The 26,549-nt window shown below is 42.7% G+C and overlaps 1 protein-coding gene across 7 annotated transcripts in view; it reads right to left on the bottom strand.

Annotated features, from left to right (window-relative positions):
- Positions 1 to 26,549, bottom strand: part of LOC138758911 (zinc finger and BTB domain-containing protein 7A-like) — a 167,689-nt gene that overhangs the window by 93,131 nt on the left and 48,009 nt on the right. The gene's annotated exons all lie outside the window — the stretch shown is intronic.

Genomic DNA, 26,549 nt, shown 5'->3' with positions numbered 1-26,549 from the left:
TGTGTAATTGGATCATGGATTTCCTCACCTCCAGACCACAACTGGTGAAGATTGGTAAGAATGTCTCCTCCACAATCTCCATCAGTACCAGAGCACCACAGGGCTGTGTTCTTAGCTCTCTGCTCTACTCACTTTACACCTACGACTGTGTAGATCAATACGACAATATCACTATCTACAAATTTGCAGAGGATACCACAGTCGTGGGTTGTATAAAGGAAGTGAATGAGCCAGCATACAGGATGGAGATTGAAAACTTGGCTGAATGATGCACCAACAACAACCTTGCACTCAATGTCACCAAAACTAAGGAGCTGATTGTTGACTTCAGGAAAGGAAAGCCAGAGGTTCACAATCCAGTGATCATTGGGGGATCAGAGGTGGAGAGGGTGAGCACATTTAGACTCTTGGGAGTCACTCTCCTGGAGGATCCTTCCTGGACCCAAAACATCAATGACATCGTGAAGAAAGCACGACAGCGCCTCGACTTCCTCAGGAGTTTATGGCGAATTTCTACAGATGTATGGTGGAAAGTGTACTGACCGGATGCAACATGGTCTGGTATGGGGACACCAATACCACTGATTGCAAAGCCCTCCAAAAGGTAATGGACACAGCCCAAGACATCACAGGCAAAAGCCTCCCCACTATTGAGCACATCTACAGGGAACGCTGCTCGGAGAGTAGCAGCAATCATCAAAGACCCTCACCACCCACCACATGCTTTGTTCTTGCTGCTGCCATCAGAAAAGAGGTAGAGGTGCCCCAAGACTCACACTACCGGGTTCAGGAACAGCTGCACCCTCTCCACCAATAGACTCCTCAACAACAGACTCAATCAGGGACTCGTTTAAGGATTTTTACTTGTACACTTTATTAGTTTTCTTTGCTCTCCCTATTTTGCACAGTTTGTTCGCATTTGTTATCGGTTTACAGTTCTTTTGATTGTTTACGTGTTCATGCTGTGTGCAATTACTTTTTGCACTACCAATTAGTGGTAATTATGCTGGACCCACAGGAAAAGAATCACAGGGTTGTATGTACTCTGACAATATATCTGAAATGGTCAGGTAAAGTTTTGGGACAAAATTTGCTTCAGGACTTAGGATGGTTAATTTATTTTCTCCGTTGGAAAAAATTTTAGCGATTTACATTAAAAATAAATCCAAGACTGGTTCAATTCAATGGACAAGTTGCTCAGATCTTTTTGGCGCAGCTATGTTTGATCTCCTTTCAAAGCTGAATTACCCAGCCCCCTTTTTAAAACAGGGTACTCAAGTTTACCAATTTCTACTCCCATTCTGGCGAGACGTGGTGCTTGTTGATGAGTATAAAAAAATTGCTGTTCTGACTCATTCTGCCCTTGAGCTTCCGATAGCAAATGTCCTTTGTGGATGCAACGAATCAGAAATGGTTGAAGCAAAAAGTTCTGGCACACTCTTTTTAAAACCAAAAAGTTAGGAAGACTGGGGTTTCTAATTTTCTAGAATTCAAGTTGCTGGGCACTACAGATAGAGGTTTGACAACATTGTTACAAGCTTTCATTTAGGAGGTGAATTTAATCTCTGGAGGCTTTTACTGTGCAACAATCGTTACAATTCGCATGTGCATACCATCTTTTAATGTGGAAAGACATTGCAGAGGAATTCTTAGTAAATAAAGTCATGGCTGATTGTTTGAAGAACATGGAGTGCAGGGAAAATTGTTACTGGGCTGAAATGTGGGTGCAACCCTGACCTAATCTTACAGCATAGAATCAGAATTTATTGTCATGAACGAGTCATGAAATTCAGTGTTTTGTGGCGGCATCATAGAGCAAACATTCATATCATAACCATCTTACATCATTACCATAAAAATAAAAATACCAGTGTGTGAAAAGTACGGCAGTGTCTTTGGTTCATTGATTATTCAGGAATCTGATGGCAGTGGGAAGAAGCTGTCTCTGTGCCGTGGAGTGCCCTTCTTTAGGCTCCTGTACCTTTTCTCCATGGTTGCAGTGAAGAGGGCACAGCCTGGGTGGTGGGGGTCCTGGAGGATAGAATCTGCTTTTTTAAGGCGCCGCCTCATGTCAAGTGAAGTCCAGTGCCTGTGATGTCGCAAGCCGAGTTAACAACCCTCTGGAGTTTATTCTTGTCCTGAGAGTTGGCGCCTTCATACCAGACAGTGATGCAACCAGCAAGAATGCTCTCCACAGTACACCTTTAGAAGTTTTTGAGAGTCTGCGGTGACATTCCGAATCTCCTCAGACACCTTACAAAGTATAGCTGCTGGCGGGCCTTCTTTGTGATTGCATCAACGTGGAGTCTCCAGGACAGATCATCGGAGAAGTTGACACCCAGGAATTTTAAGTTCTTGATCCCCTCAATGAGGACTGGGTCGGGTTCCTGACTTCCTTCTGAAGTCCACAATCATCTCCTTGGTTTTGCTAATATTGAGTGTAAGGTTGTTGTTACCCCATTAGCATTGGATTTGTGTCTGGCCACACAGTCGTGGGTGTATAATGAGTAGAGCAGTGGGCTTGGGGTGCACCTGTGTTGATAATCAGTGAGGAGGAAACATTGCTTCCCATTCGTACTGACTGTGATAGGAGGCCATTCTACTGGAGGCCATTCTACCTGTGAGAGATAATAGAATATAGGAAGTAAAGCTATAGGACTAGACTAGACTAGAGGAAGTTAAGTAAGTGCTGAGTAGGGATGAATTCCGATAAGAGTGTGAGGAAGGGTTACGCAAGTATAATAGAATAAGGGTCTTATAGTGATAGAAAGAATTAGAAAGTTCTGCATATAGAATTAGTAAGTCCTGGGGGTTGAGATGTGTGAATAAGGACAAAGGCAGATTCATGAATAAGGACAATGACATGATGGGACCCAGACAGGATACCCCATGGTCTTTCAAGTTTACGAAACTGTACAGAGGCAGACAGAATTACAGAATGCCAAACCAATCCAGGAGGCAGAAGAATGTTAGGGGGGGCGGGGGGTGGGTACCTCTACACTGAAATGAACTGTATAAAAGTTGAGTGAGCCCCAGTATGTATGTGTATTCCCAGGGTAAGGGGAAGCACCCAACTTTGCATTGTTGTACAACAAATGTTTTTTGTTCTCAATTTTTGTCTCGAGCGAAATCTGTGAAGGTACTTCTCTTTCTCACATACCCATCATGCCTGTGTCAGCACTTTAAAAAGACTAATTTAATTTCCCATTCTTTGCCAGTCCTCATCAAAAATACTTCGGAATTGATTTCTAAGTGAAATGGCTCTCTTTTCCCTTTCAAAAGGACTTGTCAGGTCGTGATTTGGTGTAGTGAAGAAAAATGCTCCCCAGCCACTCTCAATTTGCTTCACTAAACACTGCAATTTTGAAAAATCGCTTAAAATGCTATGCGAGTTAAACAAGAAAGCCTGCATATGTTGGGGTTGTGAACCATACACAAAAGTGCTGGAGAAACTCAGGTCACACAGCATCTATAGAAAGTTAAAAAATTCCTTACCAAGACCTCAGGCCCAAAAATGTAGACATACATAACCCCCTACACCACCATCCTCCCCTCCACTCTCCTCCCCACTCCCCCTCGCCCCTCAAGCACATCAATTAACCTACTATCCCTTTTGAAGGGTGGGAGGAAACCGGAGCACCCAGAGGAAATGCATGCAGACACAGGGAGAATGTACAAACTCCTGACAGAATTTTACTTGCTATGGATGCTGTGACACGCTTTGTTTCCCCAGCACTTCTGTCTCTCTCTCTTTGGCTTGGCTTCGCGGATGAAGATTTATGGAGGGGTAATGTCCACGTCAGCTACAGGCTCGTTTGTGGCTGACAAGTCCGATGCGGGACAGGCAGACACGGTTGCAGCGGTTGCAAGGGAAAATTGGTTGGTTGGGGTTGGGTGTTGGGTTTTTCCTCCTTTGTCTTTTGTCAGTGAGGTGGGTTCTGCGGTCTTCTTCAAAGGAGGTTGCTGCCCGCCGAACTGTGAGGCGCCAAGATGCACGGTTTGAGGCGATATCTGCCCACTGGCGGTGGTCAATGTGGCAGGCACCAAGAGATTTCTTTAGGCAGTCCTTGTACCTCTTCTTTGGTGCACCTCTGACACGATGGCCAGTGGAGAGCTTGCCATATAACACGATCTTGGGAAGGCAATGGACCTCCATTCTGGAGATGTGACATGCCCAGCGCAGTTGGATCTTCAGCAGCGTGGATTCGATGCTGTCGGCCTCTGCCATCTCGAGTACTTCGATGTTAGGGATGAAGTAGCTCCAATGAATGTTGAGGATGGAGCGGAGACAACGCTGGTGGAAGCGTTCTAGGAGCCGTAGGTGATGCCCATGATTCGGAGCCGAACAGGAGTGTGGGTATGACAACGGCTCTGTATATGCTAATCTTTGTGAGGTTTTTCAGTTGGTTGTTTCTCCAGACTCTTTTGTGTAGTCTTCCAAAAGCGCTATTTGCCTTGGCGAGTCTGTTGCCTATCTCGTTGTCGATCCTTGCATCGGATGAAATGGTGCAGCCAAGATAGGTAAACGGGTTGACCGTTTTGAGTTTTGTGTGCCCGATGGAGATGTGGGGGGGCTGGTAGTCATGGTGGGGAGCTGGCTGATGGAAGACCTCAGTTTTCTTCAGGCTGACTTCCAGGCCAAACATTTGGAAAGACCTCAAAAATGAAGACGCTGTTTACATCCGGTACTGCACGGATGGCAGTCTCTTCAATCTGAGGCGCCTGCAAGCTCACACCAAGACACAAGAGCAACTTGTCCGTGAACTACTCTTTGCAGACAATGCTGTTTTAGTTGCCAGCACTTCTGTACATTGTATTCAAATGCTACACAAGTTTGAGTTTTTTTTTTGTTGCATAGAATGTGTATGGCTACACATCTTTCCATGAAACTAGTTGCTCCTGCCTTATTGTTTGAATAAAAGTCCTCTGTTCTGTGCTCTCTCCAAATTAGGTTCCCTAAGTGCAGTGCCCAGGTGTGCCTATACATCCAGTTGAAACCCAAATGTTTATTCTTCTACGGGTGCAAATCTCCTTCCATTTGTACTTTCCTGTTCACCTTCAGACTAGTCTGCAGGATCCTATGTCGAGGTTAAAGGGTAGACGGGGGTGGGGTTCTCCGTTTAATTCCTCATCTAAAGAATGGCACATCCAAGGACTTTTGTGATAGGCTGATACAGAAGATCAAGTCAGATGGGATCCACCAGATTGGTAGGTTAAATTCTAAAGTTGCTACGAGGACTATAATCTGCATGCAGGTCTTCTCTCTCCACAGCGGGCCTCCTCGGACAGGTAAGGCCTTCACCTTCTTCTTCCGATGTCTTTTCTTCTTCTCTTCTTCCCGTTGCTTTCGACTTTTCTTTCTTCATTCCCATTTTCTTCCCACCTTTACTTTCACTTTATTTTAATTTTCGTGCTTGTGCCTTTGCGTTCTCTCTGTTTTTTTTTTAAACTTTTCCGGAGAGGGCTGGAGTTCCCCAACTGGCCACTACTCCATCACGTGACTCCTCCTCTAATCTGCAGGCAGGTCAATGGAACTAAGCAGAGTAGTGATTAGAACAGGCTAGCTGGGCCAAAGAGACATTTTCTATGCTGTAGCGTTCTATCGTGGTGGGATGTGTGTTCCGCAAGGACTGGGGCTTAGACTTCTTATTTCTAATATTTGAATGAACATGTAAAGGGTCTGATTAGCAAGCTTGCAGAAGATACAAAGATGGATGACGCTGAAGATCACGAAGAAAGCAAAGGAAACAATAGAATATAGTTCCGTTGGAAATTTAGGTTAAGTTTAATCTGGACAAATGGGAGGTGTATTCTGAGACGTCATATGCAGGAGGAAGGTACGCAGTAAATGGCAGGGCCTTTCGGAGCACTGATGTGCAGAGAGATCTTGGGTGCAAGTCCATAGCTCCCTGAAAGTGGAGTTAACAATGTGCAGGACTTGCCTGCCTTCATCAGTCAGGTCATCCAGCATAAAAGATGACAAGTCACGTTGCAAATGTGTAAACCTTTGGTGAAGCCACATTTGGAGGACTGTGCATCTTTCTGGTAGCTTGCATTACAGGAAGGATGTGAAGGCTTTGGAGAGGGTGTCAGAAGCTCCTTTTCTACTGGCACACTGTCCCAGGAATTAACTGGGACAGGGTTCAGTGGGGAAAAAAAAAAATTCAGCACATCGGTATAAAAGGACGTCATTTCATGCCGAGGATTGATGGCCTCTAACACACTACTCATACCCCCAGCATCAGCCGATTAAACCAGTGGAAAAAAGGATAGCAGAAAGTCACCCGTTCCTAGTTGAAGGAAGACTCTCCGATGCCCGGGGATGGTGTGTTCAGTGGAAAAGCAGTCAGTGGCCCAGTGGAAATGGCACAAATAGTTTCCTATCCCGGGATGCTGTGGTGCCAATGAACTGGGATGCCAGTGGAAAAGGGGCTGGAGAGGTTCACCAGCATGCTGCCTGGTTTGGAAAGGATTAGCTACAAGGAGAGGGTGAACACCTTGGATTTTTTTTCTGGGGTTGGGCGACCTGATAGAAGTGTACAACATTGTGAGAGGCAGCCAGAGACTCCCCCCACCACCTCGGGTGGATATGTCAAATCCTAGGAGGGCATTGACTTAATGTGTAAGGGAAAAAGTTTACAGGAGTCTTGTGAGGCAAGTATTTTATTTTAAAAAGAGGGTGGTAGATCTCTGGAACACACTGCTCGGGCAAAGTGTTAGGCGTAGATACATTGGCAAAGTTTAAGAGACAGAGGATGATCAGGAAGGAGATAGAGGGATTTGGAGACACACTAGAGATGCTGATGCACCAGACAATCTGCTGGAGGACTTCAGTAGGCTGAGCAGCATTAGTGGGGGCAAAAAAATGGTTACATTTTTTTTTAAAGATAGAATTTGCGTGATTTTACTGGTCTGAAGAAGTCGAAAGGCATAAGCAACCAAAACTCGAAATCTCCATTTCCTTATGCGGGTTTAGACAGCATACCGGAAGTGCGGTAATTAAAAAGGCAGGACTTGCAACTCACATCCTTGATATGTGCTTTTCATTAGCCTGTTGCTCACAGAATGCATCAGCTAATTTTAGACAGCAGGCACTCCAGGAAATTTACTAGAGGCCCATGAGGTAGAACATCAGAATGGGAATGGCACCCTCATTCCTGTGCTGACCTTTTGACACAGCATGCATTCTGGGAAAATGGCAATAATCTCCTATGTAAAAAAAACCATAAATGTTGCAGGCTGCAACTGTTCACCAGGACTCGTGGATCTTCTGCAAGAAGACAGGATTGTTTTAGACTGGTGTCATGGTCAGTGCAGACATCATGGGTCAAAGGGTCTGCCCCTGCGTTATATTGTTCTAGGGTTTACGTCCAACAGTGCAGCACACCCTCAGTGTGCTAATGAATTGTGGGAGTTCTTGAAGCGCAACTTCACCCCACAATCAGACTACAGTGGTGGCAAACACAGGGCTAGCATTGCCTGACTGAAACATTTGCGTGTACATTGGCCAACATCACACCACTTCTCACCTCCAAATGCTGAAAAATAAAGCACTCTGATTTATTTTAAAGGAAAAATGGCATATTTGATCTTCTCCAAGTTAGTCAAAGGAAAATTGACCTCAGTTTTCTAAGAAGAGGGTGATCTGTGAAGTAAATGTTGTGAATTTCCTCAGTCCTATGGGGAACTGCTAGCTGTGATAAAGTGAAGCTGTACATAACAAATATTTAACTTGTACCCAAACTTCACTCAGCTCACAGGCATTAAGAACAGAAGATGGCAACATCAGGCTCCTTTAAAGTAATAGGTCTTATTTTAAACACGTTTCAGCAGATTAAAAGAAATTAATTCCATTCAGTTCAAGACCACAGGAACAAGACCTGTCCCATCATCCAATTAGCTCACATATGATCTGTATCTTACCTTCATCATTAATCTGTCTTAGACCCACATCCTTTTATAACTAGGTCTCCACATAAATGTGTCAAGTTCAAGTTGAGAAATTTTCCATTGATCACCCCAGCCTCAGCTTTTTGAAGAGGAAAGTTCCGGATTTCTGCAACTCTGGATGAACTACTACCCGACAGCCCCTGCAAAGAGCGCAGGTCTAATTTTGATGCTATACCCACGTGTTCGGATTTCTCCCACAGAACAACTTCTCCTTAACAATTCCTTAAATCATTTGAAAATACCCCCAGTTAAATCAACTTCAATGTTTTAAACTCGAAGGAAATACTAAGCAAACAAATTCAATCCAAGATGATAGCCATGCCAAACAAGATTTTTTGTTAGAAAATATAAACAAAATAGTAAAGTGAAGCAGCACTTTTGGATCTCTCTGCCTTTACATCAGGTTGCGCAAGAATGAGAGAGCACACAGTCAGAAGAAACACACAGGAGAATGTGCTGGTGCTGGAATCTAAATCTAAGGACACGGGTCAACCAGCATCAGTGAGAGAAAAAGAACTGTCGACGTTTCGACCCTGATGAAGAGTTTCAGCTCAAAACGTCAACCAATATTTTTCTCCCACATCTGATGCTGCTGAGTTCCTCCAGTAGATTCTATTCTCCTTTGGAGTCAAGCACGTTTTAGTGGGGAACAATCTCTGAAATAGTAGATTGAGAGTTCAAATTCCAGTTCACAGATTTGAGGTTTAAGAACATGAAGGGAATAGTGGTGGACATGTATTTTACCAATTAGATGAAGGATTTCCATTTCATGAAACTGCAAACAAAACTGTACGATTCCAAAGGTTGTCTGGTTGCACTGGATATTGATCACAACAATCTTCCTTTGGGTGAAGTTCGGCTCCAACCATCTTAGCATTTTAAGATTCCTTTAGTGTCACTATATACATGAAAATTTCCATCAGCAGAAACTGGCTGGCACCTCATAGTTAGAGAAGCACAAGAGAGCCCCTCAGAATTAGCAAGGGTCTGTGGATTCACCTCCAGTGCTCCCGCTGCCAGACTTCAGTCCAAACCATCGGTGACCTAACCCTCAGATCCAAGCCTCTGGCACGATCAGGAAGCCCTCAGCGCCCTCAACATCCTCTTGCATTCCAGTTCCAATATCTGGTTCCCCCTTCAGCCAGTCTTGAGCCTGTCTCTCGCAGCCAACACCCCATGTGGGTTCCTCTCCTCAAGTCGCCAACAGCTTGCTGAGAGTGTGTTTTTTCAGCCGCCAAGCCCCTCACTGATCCGCAGCCGTGGTTACAGCCCTGTGGGTTAGTCTCCTCTCCTTTGCCTTCTCAAACAGGAGGTGGTCTCCCTGTTGACAGGTACCCTGTGCCAGTCCTCTGCTCCCTCAGAGTCTGTAATCCCTTGTGGCCGCTGACATACATAGGGGCCGCCATCTTGGGCCCAGACCCTGAGGTCAGGGGATTTTAAAATAAACCCCTGCCAGCTCCTTTAACAGGCCATTTAAAGCCTGTATGGAATCGGCAGCAATTGGACTGGGCAGGTCCACACCAGTGCAATTACAGCAGTTCCAGCATGTTTTTTTTGTTTTATTTATTCATTTATCCCACGTTTCCCACTGGCTTTAGTTTTATCAGAGCTCCTTGATGCCACTCTCAGTCAACTATTGCAGTGACGTCAAGGGCAGTCACCCTCAGAATCCACCTCTGTGGTTCCAAGGCTGTGATGGAGTCGGGAGCAAAGTGGCAAAACCCAAAATGAGCATCTGTGAGCAAGTGCTACCTAACAGCTCCATCTTCCATCACTTTGCTGACGATTGACAGTACACTGATTGGGTGGTAGTGAAGTGATCCTGCTTTTCTGTTAACTAAACATAGCTAGGCTTATTGCCACATTATAGGTAGATACCAGTGTTTCATCTGCACTGGAAGAGCTTGGCTGAATTTGCACAGGAGAGCAGGTCTCTAGCCAGTCAGCTCCATAACCCATGCTACTTCTCTTTGCCTTTCATGTACGCTGCACTTCCAGTTATTTCTGGATTTCTTGTGGAGTCTTCTATACAAATCCTTACTTCTCCGTTGGTAATGCTCGAGGAGATTGCAAGAATTTTATCTTCATTCCTTTAATGCAAATAAGATATTCATACATTTTTTAAAAAAAACCTACGCTTGTAAACAGTGCCAGTTAAATTACCCCAGGAACTGCTTTTCCAGTTTGAGCTAGTCATTCATACCCAGGTGCTGTGAGCCCAGTGCTTACTATTCACGCAAGTAATGAGCGTTGACTCACAAAGCCACCAGCAACTTTTAACCCTCCCACCTTCCCGGGGACCGCTCAAGTTCCACAGAACTAAATGAATGTTCTGTTCAGTAGCTATCAATGAAAAAGAAAACGACTCCCCTGCACACTTGAAAAATCTTACTCAATTAAAAACAAAGCAGAGAATTAATTTTGAAGCTTCCATGGTCCATATGAAACAGATGCAGCCTTGGCTGTGGTCCCTCCCCTATCTATTGTAGCCACTGGATAATATTAATTTACATTTTTAAAATTTAGCCATACAACACAGTAACAGATCCTTGAGCCCATGTTGCTCAATTACACCCAATTGATCTACAACCCAGTAAATTTTGAAGAGTGAGAGGAAACTGGAGCACCCGGTGGAAGCCCACGCAGCCAGGGGGAGAATGTATGGGCAGCGCCAGATTCAAACCCCAGTCTCTGGCTTAGTGCTAACTGTTACCTTAACCGGGCCACCCAATGAGTTTAGTGCTATCCACATTATATATTGAACACGCACGAATCACAGGTAACTGTAACGTTCCTGTCCAACCAAGTCTTCTCAATGAAAATACGTCGATAACTAATCACATACCTTTTTCAGAACCATCAGAATTTGAGCTAGATATCGATTGCAGAATTAATGAAGGTTCTCCACATTCCAATTTCACATCTTTCTTCCTTTATTTCCCCACTCCGTCCACCCCACCCCCAATTTTAGATGATTTCAATGGTTCAGAAGACTGTCCTGGAATACAGGTTAAGGCAGATTTTTTGATCTGTGTTAAAAAAAAACCTGTTGTTGAACTTTGGATTTAATCCAATCAGGGAGTAGCCACATCAGAAATCAATATGCAAGGATGGGAACTCGGGTAATCTGATCTATGCAGCCTCTGGTGCCATGTCAAGCGGTACATCTTACTGAGTCTATGATAGGGGGTTCTTGGAGACAGGCGGTTACCATCTCAGATATGGTACAATGTACACCAATTGCCTGTGTCTCAAGTTACTTCTATTAGCAAACATGCATTCTGTGACAATCAGATATTGGTGATGTTACAGAATAAATTTCCTGGAGCAAAGCAGGAGCATTATATCCAAAACTAAGCCTATTTAGTCAAACGTCTGTTCCCAAATATCTTGTCGATTTCATTAACACAAGCCAAACTCTAAAATGGACGGAAACAAACCAGAAATTAAAAATCTGAGAAAAGTGCTGAATTCAGACTTTAGAATTCTTTATTAAAGCAGGACCATTAAAGAACAGGGCCATCTTTCTAATATTCCTGCATATTAGAGAACCTTTCCTTGTTAATGGGATTCAAACGGAAGCCACGCAAACTGCAAAGTCAAACAAACAGAAAAGGCAGAGCAAGTTTGAGTGAGTGCATGTGCAAATACTCACGTATCAGGACAATTAATCTAATTTTTTGTTGTGCCCAAAAAAGAATATGCAAAATTGGATCAGTTGCAATTTGTACGAGTGAAACGAGAAAGTAAGCAGGTTCTGTGAATCTAGTAAAGATTTTCTACCATGGGGGCAATTGGTGGGAAAGGATGGGTGGACAAGGGAGTGATCCCTGCAGAAGGTGGAGATGGGATGATGTATCTGGTAGTGGGACCACGTAGTAAGATGGAAGAAATTACAGAAGATGACACGTTGGATCCGTAGGCTAGTAGGGTGGTCGGCAGGGACAAGGGATGAAATTCTATTTCGTCTGGGGTCAGAAGGGCCCATGGCAGATGTGCAGGAAATGGAGGCTATGCGGGTGATTGCTGAGTTGATGGTAGTGGAGGGGAAGCCACTTTTTTTGAAGAAGGAAGTCATCTTGGATAATCTCATGGACAAATTACAAGAAAGGATTAGAATTTTTGCAGGGGACAAGGTGTAAATAAGTGTAGTTGACGTCACTGTGAAGAGTTTATGGAAAATATCTGTAGAAAATTTGTCTCCAGATTTACTGAAATTTGCGCATCAGATTTTTCCCCCTGGAGAAAGCCATTATGAATGAGCCACTGTGTGTTCAAACACAAATTTTGTTAATAGGGGACAATACCCAGTGTAATTATGGACATACCATTCTTTGTCAGAATTTCTTTAGGACAAACACCCCTGTTTTTACCTTTTGGTGCAAATACACAGGAAATGTCACCTTGGAGGTCAGCAACTTGCCTGAAGTATACCAATATTACTGAGTGCATCCTCACAATAACAGCAGACAGCTTTATCAACTACGGTACTTAAGTAAAGGTAATGAAAATCATATTTGACCCTGATCCAGTCTGCTACACATACACTTTATGTGTGACAGGCTACAGATTGCTGAAAGAGAGCAGGAGACCGTATTCCTCATTCCACGAATACCTGCCCACTCTACAGAGTTCATTATCTCTCGTGAGCTGTCAAGAAATCTTTCCACGAACTTTTGTCAAAGTTTCTGCAAACATTTTTAAGTCATTTTGAGGGGAGTGGAAGCTTGTGACAGAAAAAACTTTCTTCAGCAACACATTTCTATAGTAATTCTGCCTCAAGATTGCAAAGAGGGTTACAACCAATGAGGGCATTTAAAAAAAAAAGTGGTTATCATGGTAATGTAGGTAGACTATATCTGCATTAAATGATAGGTGATATTTCTTGTTGTGTGGTTCAGGACATTGGGGACGATTCGATCTTGGGCTGCACAGTGGTAGAACTGTGGCCTCTTATTCAAACAATCCAAATACAATCAGGATCTCCTTGGAGTTTGCATGCATTCTTTGTGACTGCACAACCTTTCCCCAGGAAGCCCACTTTCCTCTCACAACCCACAGGCATGCTGGTTGATAGGTTGTTGAACTCACAAGTGCTGCAGTAGACCCTAGTGTCTGCAGGTTTTCTCGTTTAGAGTTAAAATTTCAGTTCGCCACCTGTCCTTGGCCTCATGTACTGCAAATCGAAGGAACTACACTTTTTATTCCATCGGGGCAATCTCCAACCAGGCGGCATTAACACAGACCTCCAATTTTGGTGAAGATACCTTCCCTGAATCTTTCTATACCTTTCTTCCAGATCCATACCCCTTTTTCCTTGCTTCTACCTCAACCCTCTCCCCAATGACCTCAGCTTTTTCTGCTTCTATCTGTATCCTCTTCAGCCTCTTCTTCCCCCTTTTTATTCAGGCACCTGCTGGCTTTGCTTATACCCGACAAGGAACCTAGGACTGAAACTTTAGTTATTTTTACTTCCTCAGCCTACCGTGGGAGCCGCTGAGTTGTTCTAGCATGTTTGCGTATTGCAGATTTTCTTGTTTGCCAAGTTGGTAGGTTCATTGTCTGCTGTAAATGATCCCTCGTGGCATGGCCATCAGGGTGGAATCACTGGGAATGTTAGAGAGAATAGACAACAGGGAAATAAGTGGTGGAATGGGTTGCTCTGAGAGTCAGTACCGACTCAACTGGACGAAAGGCCTCCTTCGACGTTGTAAGAGAACTTGTGGGCATGATCGTGCTTCCAATAGTGCCACAGCATTTTAGACCTTCACAACCTCCATTTCAATGTCATAAACCACTCGATACTGAAAAGATTGTTTTGAAAATTTGCAAAGAATATCATATGATCATAAATAGAAATGACATGAAAAATCTAGGATACAGCACTTCAATTTATAAGCGCGTATAAACATAGGCAACTTGATCATCAAGTAGCCCTCCCTTTACTCTAAATGACACTCCCAGAATCTCAGGAACTTGTGCTATAATGGTAGCAGTGAGCCTCGTACTGCCTGCACTCCCACCTAAACAGGAACTGAATGGCGAAAGGACATTCAAACTAGAGAAGGCACATTGCTCTTTCCAACTTGTGCAGAGGAACTGGAGGCAGGAAGTCATTCAGTCCCCAACTGCTTTTCACTCACTCATTTGCACTGTTACGAATAAAAGCGAGAGGAAATACACGCTCCATGCCCAGTATGTAGACCCCTTGCCTCCCCATGTTCTCAGCTTCTCTTCCCAAAGCGATCATCTTCAGCACAACTCAGCTTCCTGGGTTACTAATGCAGTCATTGGACCATGTGATGTGGACCAATTCAGCCTAACCATTCTCAACTAAAAAAAAGCATGCACAAGAATGGGAATTGGGAGTGGGAACACAGTGCACCGCCCCAAAGCACTTCCTTAATCAGGACCATTGTGATTAAATCAATCATCTAAACTGACTGTATTAGTTAGCCTCATTGGGAGAACTACCAAACACTATCTGCTCCAGAGACTTGTCATTGCTGACCCTTCCTCTTCTTTAATTAATGGTCAGCAGGAAAGTTAGTCAGCAGTGCAGGGATTGCATTCTTACTGCCTTTCACCCTATCTGTCAGGGAGGTAGTTATGTGGCAAACACACTGAAATGCTGAAGGAACTTGTCTCCTATCCAGGCTGAAAAGACCAGCTGAGTTCTTCCAGCATCTTGGTGTGTTTATTACAGTCACAGCGTCTGCAGCCGATTGTGTTTCACTGTGTATTTATGTGGCAATAACTGCCAGTACAATTTATGGCAACTTCTTACCTTGATTCATCCGTTCACTCCAGATTCACATACATTTTTAATTGCTGCAGGAAGGCCATCACAACTCTCAAAGGATTGCTGTTCCACTGAAGTTAGATGGTGCGGTGACAATGTTTAATCAAAACACACCGCTGTTGCTGAGTCAATAATATTCTATTGTCAGGTTTTTTTTAAAAAAAATCAAAGATTATGCAGTGTTTTGATAACTTGGTTTCCTTTAGAAATAGGTTCTTTAATGTTTTGGATAATTTTCCATATCACTAAGCGTTCCCCATAGATGTACTCGCCTGCTACCATTTGCAGGGCTTTATGCTCAGGGGTCTACCAACTTGGCACATTTTCCACCACACATCTGTATATTGGCAAGTGACGATTAAAAAAAAATCAAGGGGGGGGCTGGTGGCTGGGCAGCAGAGCATTTAGCAGAGCTCCAAGGAAAGGAAGACGGGAAATGGTATAGGTGGAATTGCTCTGGTGGAAGCTGGCCTAAATCAGATAGGTCTAATAGTTTCCCTTTGCATCAATGATCAGCAACCAATTGGAATCTGAATGTGCAACTGCCAAAGGTAGGATACAAAAAACAAAAGAGGATGAGCATACAAAAGCAGACTGGAATGTAGAACTCTGTGCAAAACCTGTAGAGCTGAAGAGGAGGAGAAATTTTATGTGCGAGGCTTTGATGCGCTGGGATCAAGTGAACATTGATGCGATAGCCGAGAAGGAACAGTGCAAAGTGGAATAGCGGGGCAGAATTTTAGATGAGATCACAGATTTAGTGATACCTGGTCTGTGGGATACCGGTTTTTCATGTGCTTGTTGAAGTAACACTGCTTGATTTTACGTAACACCACCTGGATCTCACTCCGCACTGTCATTCGAGATCAATGCCATCTCACTTGAGTGCCAATCATTCGCCCCAGTCGGCAGGCATTTCAAACGAAAGGTGCTCTTCAGCAGAATCTGATCCCATGGCAGACAGGGTTTCTGAAATAGGCACTGCATACAATTGAGACCAGGCATCCTGGCTGATTTTACAGAGCACAGCAAAGGCCGAATTATGAATCTTTTTTCATGCTGTACAATTCAAGGAGGCAGACATTAAGTAAAAACAGCCAGGGTCCCCACTCTCGATTATTATCCAGAATTTAAGTATAGAGTCACAGCAGAATTTGGCTAATGGTACAGGTGAACTGTTAACAAAGTGCATGCACTTTTGGGCTAGGTGTGGAAAGACTGTTGTTACCATGGAGACCATACTCCAGGTGTGTAAGACCACATAAACTGTGTTTGACCATGCCGGGGTTCAGTGTGCAAATTGGTGGTTCATGGAGCAAAGATACTTGGGAGAAAATAAAACTGACTCAGTGAATGCAAGCAGAACCTGAACCCTGGGTGGGGTTTAGTGATCAAATATTTCAAAAGAGGCTTGGCGGCTGACGCACCCTCACATAGGGCCAGCTGGCACCAACACTGCTGCACCTCTAACATAACTGCATCCCTATGTAGAAACCTTTAGTGACCATTTTTCTAATATATTCTATAACTCCATGGGGAATGGTCGGTGCTGTTTGCATGAGAATTGCTCAACAATACAATGGACATCACACACTAATGCATAAACCTTTCAATAAATTGCTGAACTATAGATCATCTCCTTACTCTTTTAAAATAGAGAATTTTAGTCTAAAACAGATGTATAGTTAAATGGCAGCAATAATTTTTAAAAAATCAAATGAATGACTGTACTCACCATCAATCACATGAAAGGCTAAATCCCCAGTAGATGTTGCTGTTAATCAGATACAGTAAATTGCCCTTTAGCCGTTATTTTGCATTGAGAATTGCTAAAACTGCACTGGCTTAGTGCACAGAATGTAAACAAACTAAAAATGTCTTTTTACACTAATTTTGCGTAACACTCAAAATAAGTTTGAGCTTATTTCAATAAAATCAATGTTTGCTGTGCATAGGCATTCACACATACTGTAGCTGAACATGGGCTAAGATGCCACTTGAACTAAAATCACTCATTCCTAAACTTGAAAAGGGCAGTGCAATTTAATACTTTCATCAGATTCAGCAGGACTTCTAAGAGTCAAAAATCGAAAGCTTAATGTTTTTCCATTTATTCTTTGCTGGTTATATGAGAATTCCCAATGCAAATTGACGATCATAGGAGAATTTACTGTATTTTTACTGCTCACTCCCATGAATGGAAAGGCGATTGAACAGGAAGCTTCTGGCTTCAACCTTAGAAAAATCCCACTGCACAAGCGGCAGGGGAAGGGGACAGCTATGGGAAGTAGGAGTACAAGTTGGGAAAAGCACTGCATACTTGAATGTTGCCAGACTGATGCAATTCATTGAACGATACATTCTGAGCTGTCTTTGGTTTCTTTAGCTGGTACTCGCTGAGGTCAAAGAACACAAGAAAATAACAGGAGCAGGTCACCAGGCCTCCCTCCCTGCCTTGCCATTCAATATCAGCATGGCTGATCTATGCTGGCATCAAAACACTTTTAGCAAAATAATGAGATAAGCTGCAGTTATGTTTAAAAAAAAGTAATTATTCTGCATAACTGGAAAGACTGCACAACTCTGTCCAGGCAATCAATCACACTCATGATTGTTTGACAGCAAAGCACTCCAGTATTTTCTTGGCACATCCTGCATCCTTCATATTCAGAAATATGAGTTGCCATTTTTATGCCCCATTATTGACTCCCAACACACATTGAAGACTCTATTCAATTCTTAAATCATCACTTGATCCAGTTCAGGCAAATACTCCATATAGTTGTCCACATCTCCCCGCAAACCCATTGGTTAGAACTCTGTTCCACTCTCAGACACTGCAAGAGGAGTTCATACCAGAACAATATAGCGTAACACAGCACAGATACATGCTCTTCCTCCCAACTTGTCCAAGCTGGCCAAGGTGACTTAGGGAGCTCATCCCTTTGCCCATCTTCCTCCAAACCTTTCCAATCCATGTCTTTTAAACTGCATTTGCACCACTACACTGCTTCCTATGGCAGCTTGTTCCATAAACCCCCAACCTCTGTGGAAAAACCTTCTCCTCAGACCCTCTTTAAATCTCTCCCCTTTCAGCTTAAATCTACAACTTAACATGGATAAGAATTGTAATCATCCACCCCATCTATGCCTCTCATTGTTTTATAAACATCGGCCTCCTTAGTTCTGGGGGGGGGATTAAAAAAAAAACAATCCCAGCCTCTGCAGCTCCTCCTTGTAATTCAACCCCTCCAGTCCCAGCAACATCCTTTTAAATCTTTATTTAACGTTCTCCAGCTTAGTCACATCCGTCTTATATCAGAACTCCCCAATCCAGGAATGGTCTCGCCAATGCCCCACACAGCTGAAACATGACGTCCCAAATCGCAGATTCAGCACCCTGACTGATGAAGGCAAGCGTTCCGAACACTTTCCTCACCACCTTTTCTACTTGTGTCAGCAGGGAAACTATGCATTTGAGCCCCTAGGTCTCTGTTCTTTGGTCTGTGTGCTTTTTAAAAACTGCAGGGTCAGCATCCTTCTCCCTCATTCGAACCACCCCTTTTATATTTCTCCAGAAAAAAAAGCCCAAAAGGGAGCTATGTTTTTTAAAAAATGATGCAAAACTGTCCAAATGCAATACACCATAATTACTTCATGGCAAAAAAAAAATCAACCAATATGACTGAATAAAGATTTCTATATTATATTTGGATTTACATCCCTAGTCCCAATTTAAGGGTTTACAAAAACATATCTCTGGTGTTTTCTCAATGACTTTCAACCTGAACTTGTATAGGATTAAACAATCTTTCACTCCACACCTACAATACTTTAATAAATAAAATCTTTAGAGAAAAATGCAATCTTTTGTTTCCACCCCCAGTGAAGAGATTAATCTTTAATTTCTTGATCCTCCAGGATTGTTGAAATTAGTTATCACCCACCAACCCCCCCACCCAATCATTCAACAGTACTGCCCTTTGACCTTAATGGGAAATACCATATCACTTCCTGGTAATGACTGGTTGACCGATAACATGCTAATAATACACACATACACAAATGCAAGGCCAGGATATCTCAAAAATCAATCAGCTGCTATAAGCGATGCTGTGAAGCTATTATACAACGCTAGTAGGCCAACTAATCCAACTGTTTATATATAGCAAGGTGTCTCATACAAGGAGATGTCAGGGAAAGTAACAAGCAGGCTAAAAGAGCGGAGATTTAAAGAGGATCTCAGAAACATGGGATTTTACAGTAGGGTTCCTCCAGGGCCTAAAAAAGATGAATGCTGAGCAACTAATGTTGGCGTGATAAAGATTAGGAATATACAATAGGCCAGAACGGAGTAATGCAAAGATCCAAGCAGCATAGGACTGAGAGCAAGGGGGGGAAACTAATGAGGCATTGGAGGAGATGAGAATTGTGCATATATTGGCAGCTGGAGCCATTCACCCACTCCAGCCACACTCTCTCCAAACTCCTGAAAATTACTACTGAACCAGTTGCCTCCATCTTTTTAGGCTGTGCACTGCAAACCATTACCTACCACTATTGATACATTTGAATCTGGCTGATAAAGATTTGATTTAAATGTGGTTGCAAAGTGATGGCATTATAACCTTCAACCTCCTTGTGAGAGGCCCCTCCTGTAAGGCTGCTGGGCTGCTTGCAGCATCCTGGAGCCCACTAGCTACCAATGACTGTCTTAATAGAGCCAAAGGAAAAAAAATTAACAGAATGACAGATCTTTTTAACCTGAGTATTTTAACCATAAAGCTTTTGCTTTAAGCTCAATCACAATAGAATAGCTTCAACCATATACCAGCCAAGAGGAGTAGAAGTGCGATTTACTGAAAAATCTCTATATTTAGTGTCTCCTCATCCCACCAATCCATCTAGTTAGGAAAATACTATGTACTTTAGGTTCGATGTACAGTTAAAACCCCCAGTGTCATACCTACGGGGATTAGTTGATGCTGGATAAGTGAATTTTCCACTGCTTCAGATTGCGTATTGCGTGGATAGGTGAACGGATAGCTAGGGACACCAATTTTAAACTTTTTTTTAACCTATCATACATAAGTCAAATTTTGTGGGCCAATTTTTAGGGTAAAATTTAGGGGGTCGACTATTAAATGCACACTGCTTTTGACCAGGGTATGTACCTTCAAGGTGCTGAGAGCTTGGATGGGTGAGAGGCTGGGTTCGGGTGGTATGTACCCGTTCAGGGCACCAGGAGCTCGGATGGGTGGACGGGTGGGACCTAGGCGCTTCTACGGTTGAGGCATTGAGAGACGGGATGAGCAGACGACCGAGGCGAGGGTCATCAGGAGCTCCAGTGAGAGAGTGGCCTAGGCAAGAGACCACAGTCAGGGCATCGTGAGCTTGGATGGAAGGGCAGCCAGGGCCAAAAATGGTGGGGGGAGGAGGGTGGGTGGACTTTTGCATGCGATACAAAATTACAAAATTTGGGGGCCAGTAGAGGTTGATTTTTACATGGTATCGACTATTACATGTATTTATTGTCCGCAATTTTTTTTTAGCTGGTTGCTTGAAGCTGCTCGAATTCTAGATAACAGGGGTTTTACTATAGGACAAAGAATAAAACATTAGCCATGAATGCTGCAGCAATGGAGTATCATCAACATTGATGAATGGACCAGTCTCATTTTAGGAGGTGTACTACATTCACATTAATCAAGGAAAAGCTGGTGTCAAGTGTTAGAATAAAGGAATATTTACATATATACAAGTTTTTTCACGATTCATGTGTGTCAGATAATCACTGGCAGCCTACGAAGTTCTCTATTAAGTATTGTTGCTTTTGTAATATTTAAAAAAATGGAGCCCATTTGTGCAAAATAGGCTCACAAAAATGAGAGTGATAATAATGAAATAACTTATTCCAATAACGTAGGTTGACAGATTAATATTAAAACCACTGAAGGAACTCAGCTGGTCTCACAGCGCCCCATAGGAAGTAAAAGTTACATAATTGATGTTTCAGGCCAGAACCCAAAACATCGGTTATATATCTTGATCTTGAATGGAAGTTGCCAGACCTGCTGAGTTCTTCCAGCATTTCTGTGTTTTTACTGTAATCACAGCTTCTGTAGACTTTCGATTTGCACTCCTGATGAATTAATATTATTTAGGGTAATGAGAAGAATATCAATGAAGATCCAATGGAATCTTTTATGACTTCTGTCGAACACACCTAATCTGGAATGTGAAGCCTCTCAGGTAGAACACAAGCTCTCAACCTTCTGATTCAGAGTGGAGTGTGCAAGTGACTAAGCACCTTTCACTCACTGTTAAATTTTTATTGCGGCTGGTTAATGAGAAAAGTAGTTCTATGATTTGCCTTTTTTGTAAGTAATTCCTTGATTTAGGTCAGGAATGCATTCTTTTGTTAGCAGGATTTTGTAAATCAAAATAGGTAGGTGAAAGACATAGTAGGTGTGTTCTCTTCAGTGTACACGTCCCTAACAATAGAGAGTGGTGTGCCACGGTTATGGTGAAAAATGGATTCCTAAACAAAGAGCTACCATTGGAGTCAACGGTGTTACAAATTCATAAACCAAGTGTTAATAATCGAGGAGCCGTACACAGAGACACTCATTGCCGAGTACATTAGTTGGAATGTCTGAGGTAACATGATGGAATTCAAAGAAATATAAAGGTGTCTGAACACAGTCTTCAGCAAAGGTAAATGTGTGAGTGTAATTATTGATAGGGTGCATTGAATCTTTACTGCCTTGATCCTTGGAGGTTTGAATGAGGCAAAAATAATTTTGTCAAACTACATTCACGCAGGCTCCTAATAAAGATGCCTAGAGGAGGAATCCAGAGAAATGGAAGCTCAGGTTAGATATTGAAATTTAAAAATTGAATTTGGTTTAAAATGCCCAGAAATAGAAAATTTGAATGAGTTGAGGTAATTCAAGCTGTCAGATTGCTGTTGAAGAAACTCCAAATGGTTCACTCTGAATGGAAGTTCGTATTCAGACCGGCCATATATAAGTGCGTCCCCACAAATATGGGTCCTCGCATACTGGATAGTACACTGGTACAGTGGGAAGAGTTGCTGCCTTGGAATTGGAGTTTCTGGGCTCAATCCTGACCTCAGGTCCCATGTGTGCAATTCGCATATTCTCTCTAAGACCTCCATGTGCTCTCATGCCCCTAACCCACGCAAGCAGATAGGTTAATTGGTCACTGTAAAATGGCCCTAACACGAAGATCTTTGAAGATATATATATATATATATATATATATATATATATGTGTATATATAAAAAACAAATCAATGAAAGGTCAATGCACACAGGAAGTTGAAGGTTGGCATACTCCGTGGGCCAAAGGGCCCATTTCCATGCTGTCCGCCTTCATGTTTCTATGGCCAGATGTGGTACAAGTGTTTGCATGAAACCACTCCCAAGAACTTCGTGGTGTTGTGAGAATGTGGACCATCTCCTTCTTCTTGCGAACAACTAAGGGCAACATATATAGCCTTGCCCATGTTCCAACTGTGATCTCATTATAAAGAATGCCATTGCATGGACCATAGATGAAGATGAGGTGTGCACATAGTTGTGCAGCTGGGGGCTGCTAGAACCTCCAGCAAATCAGAGGAAAAGGGAACTCACAAAAGAAAATTCAACAGATGTCATAAAAAGCAAATGGACCCAAGCTGAAATACAAAGAAGGTTCACAAGACTGAAGCAAATCAGTCTAAGCATTCTCATTCGGGCCCTACAAACCACCCCCCCCCCCCCCCCGAGGGTGGGGTGGGGGGGGGGGGAAACACAGCACATTTAAGTAAAAAAAAAGCCTGGTTTTCCTTTCACCTCACATAACACAAATATTTTTTAGGTTTTTTTTTAATGTAGTCAGTAAGAGAGAAGTATGGAAGAAACCAAAACTTGACTGCTTCACTGGAAGGAGGGCTATAAACTTTATAGAGACCAAGGAAGACCATGGGGTGAATAAAGGTTGAAAATGGCTGATTTAAATGGTCATATTGTAGATGTTATGGAAATACTGTTTTTTTCAGTCTGGAACGGCATATCAGATAGCTTAAGACAATGCAATTTTGAAAGAGCACTGCAATTTACAAAGTTGCACTAAAAATTGCCACCAGTTTCTGGATCAGAATTACTTTTAGAACCCTTAACAATGTGATGGAACAGAGAGATTTTAAGGTCGAAGTCCATAGTTGGTTGTCACACATTGATAGAGGGGTAAAGAAGCTGTACGGTATGTTGGCCTTCCTTAATCAAGGCAATGAGTTCAAGAGCCAGGAGGTAATAGTACAGCACTGCACAAATCTGCTGAGACCACACTTGAAGAAATGTGCTCAGTTCTAGTCGCCTCATTACAAGAAGGATGCAGCTGTTTTGGAGTGGGTGAGATTTACCAGAATGTTGCCTGGATTGGAGAATATGTTGACAGAGGTTTTCTCTTGGGAGCGATGAAGGATGGAAGTTGACTAAGAGGCATACAAGAGTTACAGGTAGTGTTGAGGAAAGAGGGAGGCTGCAGAAGGACTTGGACAGATTACAAGAATGGGAAGAGAAGTGGCAAATGAAAGTGTGCAATCATGCATTTTAGTAGAAAATATAATCAGGCAGACTATATTTTTTAAATAGAGAGAAAATGGAAAATACCCAGATGTAAAAGGGACCTGGGAGCCCTTGTGCAAGATAATCTGAAGGTAAACGTGCATGTTAAGTCAGTGGTGAAGAAGGTAAATGCAATGCTTGCGTTCACTTCAAGGGGAATAGAAGACAAGAGCAGGGATGTGGTGTTGAGACTTTACAAGACGCCGGCGAGACCTCACTTGGAGTATTGTGAGCAGGTTTGGGCACCTCATTTTAAAAGAAATGATATGTGGATGTTGGTGAGGGTTCAGAGAAGGTTCACAAGGATGATTCTGAGAAAGGGTTATCATACAAGGAGTATTTGACAGCTCCAGGCCTGTTCACTTTGGAATTTAGGATAATTGTAGAGGTGTGGGGGAATCTACTGAACCATTTTGAATGTTGAAAGGCCTGCACAAAGCAGATGTAGAAAAGTTGTTATCCATGATGGGAGAGTCAAGGACAAGAGGGCACAACTTCAGAATTAATGGGTGTCCGCTTAGAATAGAGATGTGTTGGAATTTCTTCAGCCAGAAGGTGGCAAATATGTGGAATTTGTTGCCACAGGTGATTGTAAAGGCCAGGTCAATGGGTGTATTTAAGGTAGAGATTGATAGGTTCTTGATCAGGAAGGGCATTGAAGGTTATGGAGAGAAGGCTGGGGACTGCAGGCTCAGTGAGAAAATGGACCATCAGCTCATGATTGAATGGGAGGGCAGAATTGATGGACTGATTAGGCTATTTCTTCTCCTATGTCTTATTATGAGGGACCTAGATAGGGTGGATAGCCAGCGTCCTTTCTCTGGAGCAACAATAGCAAACACTAGAGGATATTGGTTTAAGGCAAGTGGAGGGAAGCTTAGGGGAGATGTCAGAGGTGGTTTGTCCTCAGAGAGTGGTGGGAGCCTGGTTGTGATGGGTGGGGGATGGAGGCAGATACAATAGGGACATTCAAAAGACTCTTGGATAGAGGGCATAAGGTAGGGAATGATTGGATTGTTGTGGAATAGTTTTACATAGACTGGGACAACATTGTGGGCCAAAGGGCTTGTACTGTGCTGTAATTTTCTATGTTCTAAGAGCAGGTAATCTCCATATTTCAAAGTGCCTGTTAACAATTGACACGAATGTTAATTAATCCAGTGATGCCCCAGAAGGATGGTGGACTAGTACAGAATTGATTTGGGTCATCATGTAGGGAAATATTAAACCATGTTTTTCCATGCCAAAACCAACTAAGAAAGGTTTAGGGCACCAAATTTTTTTAATATAAAGTCAGCTGAGATTTAGTGGAGGCTCTCGTCTCCAATTTTAGAAGGTGGTCAGATCTAATCACTTGAAATTTAAGTGTCTAATCTTGGCTGACATTTTCAGTATGATACCAAGGAGGTGTGCCATGTTTTCATACATGTATGATAATATGGAAGGACAAGAGTGCTCTTTCCGGTGGTTACGAAAGATCCCAGGCATGACATGGAGAAGAGCAGGGGAACTTTTCCTTCTGACATCTTGGGCAATATTTATCCTGCACCAACAGGAGAAGCAGATCATCTGATCATTTACTTCAGTGCTGTTCGCAGGATCTTGCAAAATGCAAAGGAACTGGAAAGGTAACATCACCATGGTGATCTCCTCTTCAAAGTTCCAGTTCATTGTCCCTATCTCCAACTCTGCACAAGGTCAACTCTTTCAAGGTTGTAAAGCAACAATTTGAGAAGAGCAGACCCAAAAGTGGAGACGGCCACTCGGATCTGGCAGAAAGTCACCAGAGGGAAATATATATAAATATATTAAAAATGACATGGAAGTCGGACTCGGTTTACAAGCAATATGGTTTTAGTAATACAGATATATCAAAGGATAAAGTGCACTGTGTTTATAAAAGGTTGATAACACAAAAGAATGCAAATGCACCAATGTTGCAATATGCCATAATTCAGCATTGCGTGCCAATGGTATCGCCCCTTAGTATCTGTAACCCCACCCAAATCAGCCACATTACTTTTCATCCATACATTTATTCTCTGCCCTTCCTTCTCTATATTTAATTTGTCATTTCTGCGTGGGTCTTTTGCATTAAGTGGCAGTTGCTGTGCTCACTCTTTAAAGGGGCGTACTTCAAGTTTTTTTTGGCAGATGAAGTTCCTGGTTTAACTGCCTGGTGTAGCCAAATTATCCGTGTGGGGGTGGGGGAAAGAGGAAGAGGTGAAAGAAAAGTTAGGAGGCTGTACTGTGGTTAACATGGCTCCTCAATTGTACTGTGAAATATCAGTAATAGCTAAACCAGTTTTGCTGGTGTCATCTATGCTCTTGGACCATTTACCATCCTTTAGCAGACTTACTGTGAGGGTGGCATTAGATAAATGGCTCCACCCTACACCACAACCACGGCCAGAGTTAGTGAAGGGCAATCAAGAGAGGGAATCCTTAGCCGATTCCTCCTCTTCAACCTTGTATTTTTGGCTTAGCTCCACACTTGATCTCCTGAACTAAAAGTTCAAATAATACATAAATGCTGAACTTGCTCACCAAAACCACTGTCATACAGCCAGGAAGGTCACTGTAACCTGTTCTGTGTGGAAACAGGATTAATGCTTTTATAAGACATCTTTACTGTTAACCAAGTGGGACCTTTTCCCTTTGATATAAAAGCCAACAATTTGAGGTAAAAAAATCAACACACATTGAGAACTTATTCTCTAAACCATTAGATCAGTTTAACATCATGTTTAACATGAGATTCCAGAAGAGAATTTTAATTTCAGCCCAATGTATGCATAAGCCAAATTAAACTATACACATCCTGGGCAGAAGCTCACAATACACCCAAAGAAATTTATAAATATTTGCAACCCAAAATCTTATGCAACATCATATATCAAATGCAAAACAGTCCACCAGCTGCCATTTAAACATGCATAAACCAAAGAGCAGTAAACAAAAGTTAGTTTAAAAGGAATCCAGTCAGGTGTAGAAAACATTACTGCAGAAGGAGAACCAGACAAGGCCGAGTTAACAGTGAGAAGGAATGCCCAAGAATTTCAGTGGAAAGGAACGGAGACTGGGAGCTCATGTCGTGGTGCTCCCTCAAACAGAGGCAGGTGAGAGGGAAGGTACAGAAATGCAAAGTCACACCACAGATCTAT

Source organism: Narcine bancroftii, chromosome 3, assembly GCF_036971445.1.
Source record: "Narcine bancroftii isolate sNarBan1 chromosome 3, sNarBan1.hap1, whole genome shotgun sequence".
NCBI classification, from domain to species: domain Eukaryota; kingdom Metazoa; phylum Chordata; class Chondrichthyes; order Torpediniformes; family Narcinidae; genus Narcine; species Narcine bancroftii.
The sequence above is the reverse complement of the archived record's forward strand: the minus strand, read 5'-3'. Positions and strand labels throughout refer to the sequence as shown.